The sequence below is a fragment of the Onychostruthus taczanowskii genome, unplaced genomic scaffold, assembly GCF_017590055.1.
Source record: "Onychostruthus taczanowskii isolate IOZ18803 unplaced genomic scaffold, ASM1759005v1 scaffold15, whole genome shotgun sequence".
Classification (NCBI taxonomy): Eukaryota; Metazoa; Chordata; class Aves; order Passeriformes; family Passeridae; genus Onychostruthus; species Onychostruthus taczanowskii.
This window is the reverse complement of record NW_024498685.1, coordinates 10488470-10504242: the sequence shown is the minus strand read 5'-3', so window position 1 is coordinate 10504242 and position 15773 is coordinate 10488470. Positions and strand designations below refer to the sequence as shown.

At 45.8% G+C, this 15773-nt stretch overlaps 1 protein-coding gene across 1 annotated transcript in view; it reads right to left on the bottom strand.

The window, feature by feature from the left end:
• Positions 1–15773, bottom strand: part of LOC121332795 (cat eye syndrome critical region protein 2) — a 99905-nt gene that overhangs the window by 49950 nt on the left and 34182 nt on the right. Inside the window, exon 2 of the mRNA XM_041398603.1 lies at positions 616–710. The gene's annotated coding sequence lies outside the window, so the exon portion shown is untranslated. The remainder of the gene's footprint in view (positions 1–615; positions 711–15773) is intronic.

The window sequence follows — 15773 nt, the reverse complement described above, 5'->3', positions numbered from 1 at the left end:
AAGCACATTTTGCTGTGCGAGTGGCAGTCCTCTAAAGAATGATGCTCTGCAGATGTCTCCATTTGGGAGGCTGCTTTAGTGGACGCTGACAAAGTGTCTCTGGATGTCAAAACCTCAAGAGAACATGTCAAATCACTTCCCAACACCCTGCAGCTGAAGTAACTCCAATACTTCTATTTCTAAGAAAATAATCATTGTTGGCCCTATGTAAAGCAAATGGGATCTTTCACGCAAGTGAGGTGTGTGCAGAGCAGCAAGTTTTATGCAAGTTTTATACATGCAAATGTTGAAAACATATGTGATGACTTAATATCACTAATTTGACCAGAGTGCAGAGCACAGCAGCAGATGTGAATGTTCACTGTGTCACCAGTGCTACAGCAGAGCACCAAACACCCTTTTGCACGGCATCTGAACAAAGGGCTTTGCTTAACGGCTCCGTACAATTAAAAAGCCTACAACTCAACCCAAGAGAACTCGAATTCCCTTTCACTCCGTGAAGCATCTGGCCTGATTGCTGGTGGCTGCTGATCAGTGCCATGTCATCACTCCAAAGCCGTGAAACATCCCGCCACGTGTTAATTAGCTCCCCTTGCAGAGCGAGGTTATACTCACGTGATGTCTCTGCGCTGATAGCAACCTTGAAGAAGGCAAGCGATCAGGTCGCTGATAAACTCCACATCATCCCCGTGAAGAGCAGCTTCCAGTTCCTAATGAGCAGAAAGGAGAGAAGGGGAAAAAAAAAAAAAATCCAACCATTAAACTAATTCCTTAAAATTTCCTGCTAGCTCATCTGGACCAAAAAGACCCAAACAGCTTCGTGTATGTGTACAGCAGCAGAGCACATATGGGGTAAACTGACCTTCCTCATCATTAAAAATACTGCTTCTACTACCTTTTCATTGCAAGAGTTTATGGGAAGACCTTGAAAGGTTTTTACTGAATGTCACTCTCTAGCCAGAAGAAGAATGCTTTTGTCTGGACGCAGAAAAATAGGGTTCAGTGAGGTTGAGATACACTACAGCCTAATAAGAAAGGCATGATTTCTCTCATGTTCACCTGATGGACAGGAATCAACAGTTTCATTCTTCTGCTTTGCCTCCACTCACTGAGGCTGGTGAGCTCAATTTAAAAGATGTGCTCAGAAAGCAGGGCACTAAAAGCCACTTACAACCCAGAAGGAGCAGTTTCAGATGGATTGCCAGAAATGGCTGAAAGCTAGCAAGCAAATGCCTCAAAGAAAAGCAGGCATTTTGATTATTTAACTTACTTCTTATACAGCTCATTTTTTCCCAAGTCCAGTAAGAGAAGAAAGGATGGAGGGATGTCAGACTTTGTGACCCAAAATCTCAATCCTCGATGCAGAATATCATGGCTTATTCTTGCACAGCAGAATGCACAAAGGTGTGATGCAGAAATTGATCCACAAAAAGGATAAACTCCTGAAATTTAGTCATTATGAATTTTGCACCTATTGTGAGAAATACCTTTTTTTCAGCTAACAGTTTCAAGCTTTGTTTTCCAAATATCATTTGGTTAGTAAAAGTTTTATTTGCATGCCAGAAAATTATTCACAGTAAGAAAAATCCACTTTCTCTAAGACTTATCATCACTAGCATACAGCATTTAACAAGATTTAATATGGATAAACAATATAGGCATAAGAAGCTATTCTTTTTGGGTTTCAGAGTAAATAATGGATTGAATACAAATTCCTACTTGAATGTTACTCAACAGACTGTTACACAAATAGCTAAGCTAATGGCTACAGAATAAAGGTTAATGGCCAGAGAATAAAGGATAAACGTTTTGGCACTTACCCAATAAAGAAGAGAAAGTGCTTTTTTTATTAGACCGCAGTAACTGCAGTAATAAAATTATTGATAACAGATTGCAGCTTAAACGCCGCTTGTAGTTTTTTATTGGAAATGTATTAATGGCATATTTTCATTACCAACACTGCTCTTATTTACCTTTTGTGCAACAGGCAAAGTGCTTCAGGAGTGGAAGCCTGACACCTGCCCTGTGAAGAATGTACTAAACACATCAATTGCACGTGGAAACCGGAGGTAAGGAAAGGGCAGCGTGCAGCCAAAGCCTGATGTCCCTGCCACAGAGACAGGGAAAGGACCAGCAATCTCTGTTCTCTGCCTCTAGATGAGCACCCTGCTTAATGACAAGTTAACACAAAATCTACAGTTGCTGCTTGCCATCCCTTGGACAGAGTGATATTGTTGTTGTATAAATAGTAATCATGTTATATAAACAGTAATTACCAAGTTAATTCACCGAGAATCACTGAGACTCAGTCCCACAAGAACTGAGTCCTCCTCCTGGCCCTGCTTACCACCTGATAAGTGGCTAGTATTTTAGAAGTGTTGACTTACTTTATTTGTAAAATATTTTAGTGGACATATGCCTTCCATAAATATCCCTGGAGGAGAGGGGAGCAGGGAGGACCTAAAGCACATGATATGCTAAACCATCCCAGGTGTGTTACCACATTACCACAATAAACCTGCAGCTCGTGAAAAATGACATGTCAGAACCCAGAATGATGGGCAAGGGGAAAGTAAGTCTCCAGGATGCCTCCCTGCATTCAGCCTCTCCCTCATCCACATACACTTGTTCATTAAAGCTGTCAGTCAGCAGTCTGCCCCTGCTAGGATGTGACAGCCTTTTGTATGAAGGAATATTTAAACTGCTTCCCGTGAGCCTTTTCAGCCTGCTGTTTGACTAACACTCCTTAAGCAGTGGCCACAACTGCCTCAGATAGCCCCTATCTGCAGCCATTGTTTCCCAGAGTGACCTTTACATTTTTGGAGTTGGCAGGTCACTCCAGGAGCAGGGGGGGCATTCCTGAGGCTCTGGGCAAGATGCCATCTCCTGGGCAGGGACTAAAACACCTGGATGGGCTGTTCCCCCTGCCTCTCCTCCTGCTTTCCCCCTCCCAGAAGGGTGCTCCTTGTCCTTGTCTCCACAGCAGGTGTAGCACAAATTTTGGGGATCCAACCCAGACCCAGATGGATCTCACAGCCACGGGATAAAGGAGGCTCTGGGCACACAGACCAGTGTGGGGCTGGGTGCAGAGTCCCAGTGCCATGCTGGGTTAAGGGGCTCTGGAACAAGACAAGATTCATCAGCACACACAGCATGGGGCCAGTGAAAGCCCATCCGTGGCAGGCATGAGGCTGTTGGTGTTTCTGTAGAAAGACACTTGCATGGTGCTCCCCAGTGCCATGGGTGCTTCCTTGGAGCCCATCCTGATCTTCTGCTCCCTGCCAACAGGAGCACTCAGTGCCAGAGCATGACAGTAAAGGCACAGTCCAAGTATTACCGTGATTATTTGTCTTGGAAAAAAGTCACTGACATCGTCCTGTAATGTTTCTGTCTACATTTCAACTATTGTTGCTTGTGACAGAAGAGTAAGAGCAGTGAGAGGAACCTGATGAATGAACACAGAGATTGAACAATGAACCCAGGGCTGGGTCCATCTATTTATCTGAATGTCATGATTTTCTATCCCACTGGATTCTCCAGCTTCCGGTCCCAAAACACCTACATTCTAGACTCTTCCCACACACTCAAGAGTGCTGTGGGAATGACAGACACACTAGGAGGATGTGATGCAAATCTGAACATCTCAGGAACATGAACAAAGAGCTAGTATCCCTTCAGGTTTTCACCTAATGCTTCAGCCCCCATTTAGCAGGAGGATTTTTCAGCCTTCTCCCTCCAACAAGGCACAGCCAGCAAAGCAGCACACTGCTCAAGCAGCACATCTAAACAGAGGGAGATGAATTGATGCCAGGGACTCTCAGGAGGAAGAAGCCACTAAAACCCCCCTGGTCCTAAGGGCAAACCCTGCCTCAGTCACCCATCCCCACACTCCTACAGCCTGGCCAGGACCAGCAGCTCAGCTTCCTCCCCGCCACCATCCTCCCCACGCCTCCAATCCTTTTGTTTTTCCTCTTTTCTCTTTGAGCACTGAGCTGTGAGCACAGAAATCTGAACCTTGCCAAAACGCTTTGGGGACAGCACAGAAAGGAAACAGAAGAGGCAGCAAATCAGCAGAGGAAAAGGGGGGGACACACATCTCCTCCTCCTCTAGCTGGAGAGAGCAACAGACAGGAGAAAAGCAGGATTCTCCCCCTCTCCAGCTGGCGTCACACCTCATTAGGGAAAAGCCTGTTTAACGTCTTTCCCTCCCCCCAGCCCGGTACTAAATCCCCCCTGAGTCAGGCAAGGACTGTTGGGAAGAGGCAATCGCTGGAGCAAGGGTGGGAGCAAGGGTGGCAACCTCTCCCAGGAGGAGCACTGGCCCAAAGCGGGGCCAGCAGGGTGGCAGGAGGCACCAGCCCGTCCATCCCCACTCCCTGGGACAGAGGGGCTGGGACAGAGGGGCTGGGACAGAGGGGCTGGGGACCCCACACCCAGCACTGGGCAGGGATGGTTAACCCCCCCGGCTGGGGGCCTGAAACAAACACTGCTTTGGATGCCTTTTTGATATCTGCCCGGATTTTTGAGAGGGAGGACAGTCAACCTTCCTGATGAAAGTAAACAAATGAGTTCACAACAGCGACGCCGCTGTCACCAAGCCAGCATGGGGTGACCATGGGGCTGTGGAAAGCAGCCAGCCAGCCTCCAGCTCCTGCTCCAGCAAGCTGACTGTGCAAAGGGCAGCCTTACAAAGCTTTGTTTCAGAAGGCAGACTCCTCCAAACCTGCAAGAGCCCAGTGTGAGCAGGCTGGGTGCTGAGGTACGGGACTACAGTTTAGAGGTTTCTTCTGTGCTGGAGCTGAATCATCTATAACTGAATGTGATGGACATAACGAGTTTAAGCACAGCTAAGCCTTGTCCAAGTTAGCCATCAGTTTAAAAACCCCAATCCCTTCAGCTCTATTTCCATACAGCTGCTGTTATCAGCTTTCCACTGCAATGCTCCAAAGTGACTCAACAGGCTTTAGGAGATCACCAAAAGCTACCAGCGGGACGTGCTGAGCCAGCCCCAGCCCGTGCTCTGAAATTTCAGTGCTGTCACTAAGTCAAGTCAGGATGTTCTTTTTCCCTCACAGATAATTAATGACAACAGGCATCTGGGCAAAAGTTTGGCAAACTCATGCCAAAGGGTAGCGGGATTGGGCAGGAAGATGGAAAGTCAAGTCCAAGAAGCACCATTCTATGTGAAGTCAGTGTGCTCAGCCCCTAGCACCTTCTCAGAATGCCTGAGGGAACCAAGCCCCCACTCAGCACGCTGCCTGCATCCCAGTGCTGTGTTCTCCCTGCCTGGGATCCCTGCCATCATATGGAAATAGTTTCCAAGATATGAAGCCTACTGAGAGTGCTCTGCACGACAAGGCAGGAGGGCACTGCAGGGCATTAGGGCTGTTCCTAGGGCCGGGGTACCCTACAAGGGCAAACAGCAGTGCCATAAATTCAGAAAGAAGTTATGGCTCCTGGTCCTGGTGGAGTCTCCCAGACATGCCATCTTAAGTGGCTCCTGGAAACACTGTGTTATCCAAGTGGGCAGCTGGATGCACCTCTCCCACCTTCCCCAGAGTCCTGCATGCTGCCTTCTCTCTCTATGATCCTCCAGGGCTTTAAGGTTTCCTAAGCTAAAAGGATCCCCAATCTCTTCATTCTGCTTTTCCACAGCAGGGAAAATGGGTGCTGAATGCCCTCCCTGTGGTGCTGGCAGTGAGGATGAAGTCAGCAGCTCCCTCAAGGAAATGCCATCATCTTCACCTCACCCTCAGGACCACAAGCTCAGAGGGAGCCAAGCTGGCCTTCTACAGGAGGTTTGGGGTGTGGTGAAGGGGTTAATGACACTCGTCACCACAGTGGTCCCAGCTCCTCTCTGAGCCTCCATTCTGGTGTCAAGGTCAAGGGATGAGGAGCAAATACCTGAGGGAGGAAAAAAGGGAACTATCATTTGGGGAGGAGGACAAAGAAAGAGCAGAAAAGGTATTCCCTTTTCCTGTTTCTTCAGGTTCCCCCTCAATGTCTGTCAGAGCCTTCTGAAATGTATACCTTCCTCGACTTTCTGAGAGCAGACTTTGAAGGCTATTTCAAACATGTTGTAAAATAGGAGCATAATGTTACTCCAGGGCTAGGCAGAGGTGTGAGATGACAGCTTTGTATGAGGGAGATTGGCTATAAACAGAAAGCCAGGGAGAATTTGTCACATTGCCTCCACATTATGGCTGTTTGCAAAGTACAAATCCCACATGGTCCCCGCTGGTGCCAGCAGCACAAGGGGTAATGTCAGCCATCCTCTCCTCCAGCAGCTCCCTCCAGCTATGAAAGGGGATGCAACAGACACTGAATTCTGCTCAGCTCAGCCTAAATACGTTTGCAAATGCAAACTCTTTGCCATGCCAGTGGACATTTTGGTCAGGCTAGAATTTTCCAGACTTGGTTTACTGGCAAACTTACATTTTGTCTTCCTTTACCCCCTCTATCAGGATTAAAACTCCAAGACCACTGTGCTCTCTATGCACCACCTATCCCACTTGCCAGAAGAGCTGGAGCTCTCCATCCACAGTAACCTGCTGCCTGATCTCCCCCTTGGGACAGGGACCCTCCCCTATTTGCACAGCACACTGCTCCTTGCTCTCCAAGTGGAATTTTTCACTGCTGTGTAATACAAACACCAACGAGCAGCTCACTCACGTTGCGTGGCTAAACTGTACTGAAAAGAGATTTCAGACTGAAATTCAGACTGGATTTCAGTCCAGTCTCCCTCATGCCCCATAGCCATGTACCAGCTAATAATGCTTTCTTCTCCTCCTCCCTCATCTTGCCTGCAGTGCAAATGATTTGAGAACTACATTTGTTATGAATGTATGCATTGTCATCACTTTAAAGATGTAAAACTGCTACTCATTCTGCTTCTTGCCCCTGGCAAAGAACCTTTTCAGATGGACAGGGCACATCTGAAGCTCTGAAGTAACAAGTGATCAGTTTCTGTTTAGTAGTTAGATATTAGTACTTCATGCCTCTAAAGCAGTTTCCATCCCAGAGCATCAAAGATCATTCAGTAAAGCCTTGTATCACCTGTGAAGAAAGGGGAGGCACTCACCCACATGCAGAGCAATTTTGCAGACAGCCCAAGTGACACAAGCCCCAGCATCCACACATGGGTATGCTTCACTCAGTGGTGGGGCTAAGAGAGAAGCCATAAGGCTTGACACTTGATGCCACTGCAGTCATCTTTCTTTTTCTGCAGTTTTACGAGCAGCCAAAGCCTTTGGAGATCATGCTATTTCCCTCCAAAGGATAATTTCTCCCTTTCAAAATAATCCCCTCTTCCTTCAGTGCAGATAATCTATGCCATTTACCATAAGCCAGTTATGCTGGCCGAGGGGCAAGCATCTCACTGGGCACTGAGCTGGCTTCACAGCACATTTCAGGCTCAGCAGAACCTCCAGCCTTTGCTTTGCAGACCTCTTGCAGACCCCATGGAAGACTTCCAAGAGGCCTGTGAAGGGCAAATAAGAAAAGCAAGCCTATCACCAGTCTGCCGAAATTTCTAATCAGGGATCTATGCCTTTATGGGGAAAGTATTAGCACTGTGGTCTCAAAAAACAAACCAAAACACTGCTCTCCTCCCCACCATCCCAAAGTGACTGACTACTATTGCCCATGCCACAAGTTCAACTCCTCCAGCTGAAAACAGCCTCCAAACACAACAGTGTGACTGGAAACACAGTCTGCTTGAATTGCATCCTGTTTGTCTCACCTTCAGACAGAAAGGTATCATTTATTATTGCCTAGAAAAGCTCTCTCCCAATAGCTGTGCTTGTATGGAGTATCAGAAATATTCAGATCAGCAAACTACTCGCAGACTGGACTGGTTTAGGATTCTGGTTTTGCTTTTTTTTTTTTCCTGGGAAGATGGGGTGAGAAAAGTGGTGAGCAGGCACCCAGAGATGGGCACCATTCTGAAACTAACCCAAAATACTGTATAGATTATACATCACTAAGCTCTTGCAGTCCCATGCCAGCAGTACCTTACTGGTAAAACCCAACCAAAACAACCCCAAACTCTTTCTCTCCACATGTGCTGGATTTAACATTCCCATTTAGGCGCTAAGTACTACCAGCAGTTAAAGACTAAAAATTTTAGCAAGTGTTTTACACGGCACTTCGGGTGAGCACAGCCCTGTTGGTGGGAAACAGCATCAGCTGTACCTGTTTTGATGCTGTTTCTGGAAACAACAGCAGCGGGTTAGCAATGGTCCCTCCCCAGACAATTCAGCTGCACGATAAATAAAGAACAGCTGATCCTGCCGTGTCACCATCTCCTGTGGTAAGAGGCTTCCTGGGTACCTAGTGGGAGTTCTGCTAAGCTTTTAAGCCCATTGGCAACGTGGGGAACAGTCTGTAGCTCCAAAGCCAAGAGGCTCGAAGTAATAATCCGATTTCAAAGCTCCTCCTCCCTCTCCAGCCAAAGGCAGCAAGGGAGGATGAGATCAGACTGTAGATGCTCTTCATTTTAGGTCTGGCCATTGCACTCATCTGCTCAGCATGAGCACCGGGAAGGGGAAGGATGAGTGCCAAAATCTGGAGTGGATTGCTTGGCTAAAGTTTCTGCAAAGATTTTTAAACTTACTGGGAAAATAAATTTTTTTTAAGGGAATTTCCACTGCTTTTGATACAGCTGGACTGGTCTATCTAAGCAACATCCACTTTTGTAGTTCCTGCACTGCTCAAAACTCTCGGGGGATTTACTCTCTGCCATCATTAGGCACCAGGGCATTCAAGCTATGCAGCTGGTTTGCAAAACTCCCCAAAAAACTTCTCCTGTACAGCAACCAGTGCTGCTCCTCTGGCATTTACACTGCTCCCCCCTCCAGGATGTTATTAGCTGCTAGGTGATATGCAAGCCATGAAACAACTTATCTCCACAAGCCTGGAGATAAACAGAAAGTCCAGATCATCCCTTAAGGAGTCAGGTGATTTCCCTGCATCCCTTCTGCCCCTCAAACAAAAACAACAACCTGGCTTTTGAACAGAGGAAGACAGGTCCTTGCTCACCACTGTCTGAAAAAGCAGGGTGAAACAGTAAAACATATTCAGGTAGAAACAGGCAGTAAAGCCTTGCTTTTTCCCTTTATTCTGATCTCCACAGCCAGCCATTCTTCTGCCTCCCCTTGGATGCTGTGCATAGTGCAGCCCACAGCATACACACCACAAACAAACCCTGCCTGGGGCTCAGTGGGGAGAGTGGCCTGGAAGTGCTGCCAGCACTGAAAACTCTTCCTCGCACTGGGCTGGACAAAAGGAAAGCCACCAAGAGAGAGAGGGAGGGAGCCAGCAGCCACACACAGGTGCCCCACGTGTTTCTGCCACTGCAAAGATGAAAGGTGGGTGAGTTCCACCGCAGTGCCACTGTGAAATCCAAGTTCCAGCACCTTTTTTTTCCTCCTACTAATTTAGCAAAGAAGGATTTGAAAAAGTATGAGATAGCTGCCCACTGCTATCAAGCCTGATGAAGCAGCCAGGCAGCTACTCAGATGTGTGAGCTGCCTCTTTGCATTGGGCTTACTCTCAAGCCTAAGAATAAGTTTTAAAAACACGTGGCATAACAGTTGCTGGAACTAGAGCTAATGGGTCTTTTCCATACTCTTAGATCTGTGTCTGCTCTCCTCTGGATTGCCAAAAGCATCATCTTTGTTTATCTATCAGACTTTCTGAACTTATTCCATGCTTATGCAGTCCGGATACACTTCAAGACAAAAATTAATGGCTTTTATACAATTTAAAAAAATTATTACAACAAAGACAGATGCTACCGCCTTAATGAGATGTATATGCAGTAAGGGATAGGAATGAAATAGGAAATGGTGTTTCCAGCCAGTTGAATATTGTAATGCAAGTCACACAGAGCTGGCTTCCTCAGGCACGTCACTGCAGGATCCAATGTCAAAATAAATACAAGAACTTATCTCTCCCAATTCACACCCTATCTTCATCCCTGTCCAAAAAGATCTGTATTTCATTGGATATGTGGGAAAGACCACCCTGCCATAGCTTTTAGAGCTATGGTTGGGCTCAGAGCCTCTACCCCAGCGACTGCTGCCTATTACACCTTCCCCATCCACCGCGTGTTCGAACGTCCTGTGGAACACGAGGTGCTGCCCTAATGAAAGCCCAAACAGGACCCAACAGGGCTTGCCTGTGACTGCTCTTGGGGCTAGGAGCAGCCAGGAGCTCCATGGGAATTCCCATTCCCTTCCCCAGAGCTGGGGAAAGGCAGAGGGGAGAAGGAGGCGCTCAAGAAAACAAAGCAAAAAGCTGGCAGTGCCTGCAGTGAAGTGCAAAAATTCAGGAGCTGCTTCTTGCAACGCACTGCAAGCAACCCAACACTCTCCCCATGGCCCGAGGTGACCATGAACCACCATCCACTTCCACTCCCATCTGGAAGGAGCTTGGCTCACACGCGTGTTTGCCAAGGGAAACAACACAGAGCCCTTTGCGTGCTTAGGAGTCATGCTCTGCGTTTCACTCCACATCTGGCAGGGCTGCTCCATAAAAAAGGTGATGGAGTGCTTGTGGCTCTCCTTCCAGAGCATGGGATAAAAATCTTCAACACACACGCCATGGAGGAATTCTTCTCCAGCTTAATTTAAAGCTGTCTTTATAGCCAATAAATTTGCAGGTTGCTACAAACACTTGGCTATTTACATGATAATAGTTATATCTGCCAGAAATGGCAAATAATTATTATTATGGTGTTCATAAATGTTAATGCTAACTACACTCTTAAAACACATATTATAAAGAATTCTAATTTGAGAGAAGGGCAGCAAACTATTGCCCAGACACAGAGGAAACCAGCTCTATTGCTATAATACTTATCCTACAGACATTAATTGGAGTACCTTTTTCTTCTAAATTTTACTGACATCCAGAATATGGAACAAAGAAAAAAAAAAAAAAACAGACTTGTTTCATTATACAAACAAAAAACTGACCCAAAAATCTGTTACATCTCATAAACTGTAATAGCCAGTTTTGTTTCTGCAATTCAGTGCAGAACTGATGACATTGGATTACCCAAAAATCTGCACAAAACACTTTGGTTGGATGAAATAGCTGATCTGACTGAAGTGGGGGGAAAAAGCTCACAATAACAGATAATTATATAACCAGCTTGTAAAAGTGTTATTAGTAGGGCATGGGATCAGGAAAGGCCTGGCTTTTATTCTCACTTCATGCATTCACAGTGATGAGAGCTAAATCTCTGTCCGTCTCTCCCTCCTCCCCACCCAAATGTTAGATAATTTTTAGCCAACCCTGTAGAACACTTGCAATCTTTGAGTAAAAGCAAGGCTGGGGTTAATGTACTGCTACTCCTCTAACATTCAGATGCTGTGTTCCACCTTGATAACAGAAGAGAAAACTGGGAAAAAATCTCCCCTGCTGTTCAGATAAGGTAGCTTGAGGACTCAGGGGTAAACTCCAAAGTTCAACATTTTAGTTTGAAAGGACATTTCCAGTCACTGGCTACTGGAATTCAGATCTTGAGATCCTGACTAAGTGATAAAATGCAATAAAAAAAGGGACAGCTTTGCCAGAAGGTCTCTCTTTCTTTCAAGGAAGGAATGGCAACATTAGACATTCTATACATTAAAATGCATAGCAGAGCAAAAGCCCTTGCATGGACCTTGTTCTCAGTTATCCACAGCTGGGTGTCTCTGGAAATCTTTGCTCAGGAGTAAATTTTGCTCCTCCTTTCTCAGGAACAACAGAGTCAAATCCAACCAGGAGAAAAATTAAACTGGTGGCAACGAACCTTGAAGGTCTGACAGTGACCTGCAGCACCAAGGTCTCTGAAACTGCTTTCATTTGCCAGAACATAAATTAGATTCCTCACTAGGTATGGCACCGGGGTTAATGGGAGCTTTATAAAGCCTTCTTTGAACATACAGATTATCCCTTTCAAAAAACTGGTTTAAAGTACAGTACTGTGAGCCAGGAAACCTATTCCCAGCTCTGCCAGGCTGGATGACTTCAGGCAACCCACTTGACTATTCTCTGCTCTTTCTCAATGTGCACAGCAGAGACAAATACCTAAATCTCCCATGAGGCTGAATACAGCTTAACTCTTCGCAGACCCCTCCAAGCAGATGATGTTTAGCCATTCCATACATGCAGGGTTGCTCAAACTTCTCCAAAGAGAAGGTGCCACAGACACCAGAAAAGGACACCTGCACTGGGCACCTCATATGGGCAAGAATCCTGAGTCTCAAATTTACCAACTACATTTTTTTTTTCAGCAGTGAAGGAAATGCCTTATCCTATCCAGCATTACTGTCCAAAAGAGGTGCTCAAAAGGAGCAAAACTGAGAAATTAGGAAAAGTTCAAGTTTAGGAAAAGCCATGCTGCTGCCTGGACAACTCAACAAACAGCTTTCCTCCTCAGGATCTGATTTCACTGCAAGAATGTGAAAAACAGCTTCAAAAGACAACAAAATAAATTCAATTAAAAGAATAATGAAGCATTTCAAAAGTACAATACAAAAAAATACCAAAAGTGTGAGATGACACAGAACATTCAGTGCTGGGAGCAAGGATCACTAGTTTCCTTCCTAACAAATTCATCCTAGGCATCTCCACTGGGAAAAGCAACACTGGCTTAGAGTCTCCTTTCAGAAGGTGCCTGCCATCCCTCCCAGACTGTCATAGTTACATTCTCCTCATATTTTAGTGTCCCTGTAGTAGCTCTCTTCAAACTTTTAAATAAAATGTATACAAAACACGAGCATAAAACAATCCCATTATTTCCAAAGCTCTTCAAAAGAGAGCGTGGAGAGCCTTACTTGTGCTCTGCACTGCAACATTTCAGACTCACATCTTCCAAGGCTGAGCACAGCTCTTTTCTGCACACCCCTGCCCTTAGATCATTGCATTCACATGCTGCTGCTGTTTAAAAAAAAACTACTTGCCCATGAGTTCAGGTGACTCTGACCTGGTCACTGCCAGGGAACTCAGTCCCACTGTGTTGATGTCTGGCAACATTTCCTCTGACTCAGCCTTGCTAATATAATAAAACTTCAGAAAGAGGAACTCCAAAGACTGTTTCCCAAGTCATTCCCTTCCAGCATGCAGAAATCTCAGGAAGTCGTTTGAACTCAATAACCTCCACACCATTTCCACACAGTCAAAATAGAACAAGAAAAGGCAAACAAACAAAAAAATCACATCCTCCTCTGCAGCCTACAAAATTTACTCATTCCAGGGTTTCTTGCATAGAAGACAGTTCAGCGACCACAACAAAGTAACGTCACTTCCTTTTCCTCCAAAATCAATTTTAGTGTTGGAAAAGTTCACCTATTCATTTACTGTGAGCAGCCTCAGTCAACACAGGAGCACATCCACAGCCAGCAGTCAAGGAATAGCATTCAGGACTATCTTTGTGTTGATTTCCAGCTGGGGTCCAAAGTTAGGAATTTCCTTTCCCCCTCTTCCCCAGTCTATTAATCCAAAAAGAGATTCCAGCTGGGGTCCAAAGTTAGGAATTTCCTTTCCCCCTCTTCCCCAGTCTATTCATCCGAAAAGAGAGAAAGGAAAAAAAAAAATCCAAAGATGTTCAGACTCACTTTTGTAAAAACCGAGATATCTTAATTATTTTTTAAACAAAACCAAATGATATTTTCCTAACTGCACTTGCAAAAGAGCTGGAGCAATGTGATCCATTGCTATTCATTCCTTTGGACACAGATCCAATCTTTCAGCCACTCTGTGCTTATTGGCTATATGGAAGGTAGAGCAGCAAGGAGCACTAAAGGATTAATTCTCACAATAGTGGGAAGCAGGAGTCCCAGCTCTTGGGGGGGTGAGTGGGGGAGAAGGGAGAAAGATGAGTGTAGGCTGCATCCCTGGTCTTTGGACTTCCTTGCTGTGATTTCATCTTTTGCCTAAAGTTACCTTAAAAGGGAGCTAGCATGCAAAGAGTGCCCCAGTGACTTAAAACGTAAAAAGCATTACTGGAATTTTGCTTTAAACCTGAAAAGTCTACGAGAAGGGTTATATGTGAGATAACTCATGGCAGAGCTCAGCAGGGAAGAAAACAGCTAAGGCACAAACAGTTCATACTCTGTTTGTTGTGAGTCACACAGCAGCTGAACAGATTTATGGTTCAGATGTTTTAGTGTTGGTTATCAGCGATTAGCTCCAACTGTTAGAAAAAGAGAGAAAGAGAAAGATTAAGCTTTTGTCTGCTCCAGCCCTCATCCTTCCTTTGCCTGGCAGCAGGGGTTACTGATTGTTTCTGTCCCTTTTTTAACATCAGAATGGCTCTGAGCCACACTCACTGCAGAAGCAGATCACACTGCCAACATCGCCATCCACATCGGATTCAGCAGCAATCACTGAAGTGCTGACATCATTTGTTCAGGTACATATGCAAGTGGATCTGTGAAATTTGGTGATATGGCAACTTTTAAGTGTGGGGTTTTTTCCAACCACAGAAACCATTTGAGACACAGAAAGGGCTGACAAAGAAGGACTGGCTTTGCTAACTTTATCTTCAAATTCTGTATGAGCCCAGTAATAGACACACAAGAAGACTTCATGCATCCTTATGGCATTTAGCCTCACAACAGCCCTGTGGGCTTCTCACAGACAAGCTAAGTGACTTGCCCAAGATCACACAGGAAGCCAAATGCAGAGCACTAAAACTGAGCACAACAACTCTCAGGCTAGACCTCTGCCCATTGCAGCATTAATCAGTTTCTAATTTAGTTTAACTGAACTTAATGCTCAGCTAACAGATTTCTGCCAATCCACTATTAGGTGGTGTGGAGCTCGACATTAGAGATCTGGGCTTTTCTGTGAAGCACATGTAAATGTAATGATGCAGCCTAAAGGACAGAGTTGTCCTCAGCACCTCTGCAGCTGGACGACCTGAAATGCTGCTGGCCTTCCAAACCACACTGCAGCTAAACTCTGTGGCTGTGGAGGAGAGGGGAAGGAGAACGCTGTTCCTTGATCACTGCATCCACAGGGTGATGCAGATCCCTGTCACAAAGGTCCCAAGTCCTTATGGGAGCAACTGAACACAACACTCAACTTTCCAAATGCTCAGAGCCCATCACAACTCCCTTCTGGAAGCAGTTCTACACTCCTCGGGCAGAGAGAGGGAATCAGGCTAATTTAATCATCAGCATTGTTGATACATATAGCAGCATATAGGTTATACTGCTACAAAAACAGAATTTTCCTTACAATACCTTGGTCAGGGTTAAAGCTCACAGCCACACTAGGACTTGCAGCTGATGGCAGATTCCTCTCCTACAGGTGCTGCCAGCACTGCTAATCCAAGACAACTCTGGACAAATGCTTACGTGCTGACCCAGTGCTCAGCACAAGCAAGCAGCACGAAGCTCTGGGAGCGTCTCCAGCCTGCCCCGTGCTGTTCCCTGACCACAGAGCCCGTCTGTGTGCCATCAGCGTGCCTGGGAGACACACAGGCTGCACATCTGCACATCAGGGCTGCACAGGGTCCAACCCAGCAAAGCAACATCAGGCTTATTAGGCAGAATTTACAAGGATCGTGTGAGTGATTTCTATCCAAAAGCTCCCAGACAGGAATAAGGAGGCCCCAGACTTTCCTGGACTGCTCCTTCAAATCAGAGCTGCTTTCCTTGAGATGCTGTGCACGGTGCGAGCAGATTAAGCTCCATTAGCATGAGACACTTTTGAACAGTAGAAACTAGAACTAAACTTGGAATTAACTGGACTGGTGTAAAATTATACCTTAATGC